The sequence below is a fragment of the Mandrillus leucophaeus genome, unplaced genomic scaffold (assembly GCF_000951045.1).
Source record: "Mandrillus leucophaeus isolate KB7577 unplaced genomic scaffold, Mleu.le_1.0 Scaffold216, whole genome shotgun sequence".
NCBI classification, from domain to species: domain Eukaryota; kingdom Metazoa; phylum Chordata; class Mammalia; order Primates; family Cercopithecidae; genus Mandrillus; species Mandrillus leucophaeus.
In genome coordinates, this window is record NW_012102210.1 from 3,903,343 (window position 1) to 3,905,109 (window position 1,767).

A 1,767-nucleotide genomic window follows, 5' to 3' on the forward strand; every position below is an offset into this window, starting at 1 on the left:
CTGAGATCTGGCCACTGCACTCCAGCCTGGGTGACAGAGCGAGACTCCGTCTCAAAAAAAAAAAAAAAAGCTCAAAGAATGTTGGAGACATGTCAAAATGATACAGAAACCAGCTTAAAGGAATACTCACTGGCCAAACCTGTGAGAAATTTGAACATCAAGCCAGGCGTGGAGGCTCCTGCCTATAATCCCAGCGCGTACGGAGGCCAAGGCAGGAGGACTGCTTTTGCCTAGGAGTTAGAGACCAGCCTGGGCAACATAACCTGAACCCTACAAGAAATTTTAAAAATTAGTTGGGCAGGGTGGCACATCCCTGTAATCCCAGCTACTAAGGAGGCTGAGGTGGGAGGATCAGTTGAGGCCAGCAATTCGAGGTTGCAGGGAGCTATGATTTGGCCACTACAATAGAGCTAGACTCTGTCCACCTCTAAAAATTGAGCATCATAATAAGTAATGACAGCAATGGATTACAACTGACTGCTTAAAATTGGAACCCATACTGAAACAAATAAATATATATGTAAATAAATATAAGGAGAGAAAGCTCTTATAGTAGAATGCTAACTAATACATGTAACTGCAATAATGGAAATAGATCACCATTTGGCAATTATTATAGTAGAGTTGATTCATGCACTAGTCATCAATGGATACAATGCCTGGTGGGTGAAGGTTTGATGGGGAATGGGATATTAGGGTAGTTGCAGAGTATTTCCCAGAAAATACTTATTAGTTGGAAAGGTAAAAATGGTGACATTACAGTGGAGGAAATAGGCAGACAGCATCTTGACCAGGTGATCAAGGTTAATATCATCAGTGGTGGGAAAGGCTGACATCATGGGCCTCCCAATATGACACACTGAGAAGAACACAGCATAATGTTTTTGCGGGCTGGGCACGGTGGCTCACGCCTGTAATCCCAACACTTTTTGAGGCTGAGGGAGGAGAATCACTTGAGCCCAGAAGTTCAAGACTAAACTGGGCTTGAACTTTTTGAGACCCTGTCTCAAAAAAAAAAAAAAAAGAAATCAATTTTTTTTGTGTGTGGTGTTCTTGCCAAGAATTTATAAGTCTAGGCCAGCCATGGCGGCTCATAGTGTAATCCCAACACTTTGGGAGGCCGAAGTGGGCAGATCACTTGAAGCCAAGAGTTCAAGACCAGCCTGACCAACATGGTAAAACTCCATTTCTACCAAAATATACAAAAATTAGCTGGGCATGGTGGTGCACACCTGTAGTCCCAGCTACTCAGGAGGCTGAGGCACGAGAATTGCTTGAACCCAGGCAGCAGAGATTGTAGTGAGCCGAGATCATACCACTGCACTCCAGCCTGGGTGACAGAGCAAGACTCTGTCTCAATCAACCAATCAATGTATAAATCTAGACCTGAGGAAACACCAGACAGACCCAAGTTGATGGCCATCCTATAGAATTAAAGACTTCTACCCTTTAAATTTGTCAAGGTCATGAAAGACAGGATAAGAGTGAGGAAATGTTCCAGATTAAAACAGATTAAAGGGACTTAATTTAAAAATGTAATACATGATCCTAAATTTGGATCCTGGATAAAAAGAAAAAGGAGGACCAGGCACAGTGGCTCATACCTATAATCCCAGCACTTTGGGAGGCTGAGGTGGGTAGATCACCTGAGACTGGGAGTTCGAGACCAACCTGACCAACAGGGAGAAACCCTATCTCTATTAAAAATACAAAATTAGCACATGCCTGTAATCCCAGCTACCCAGGAGGCTGAGGCAGGAGGATCAC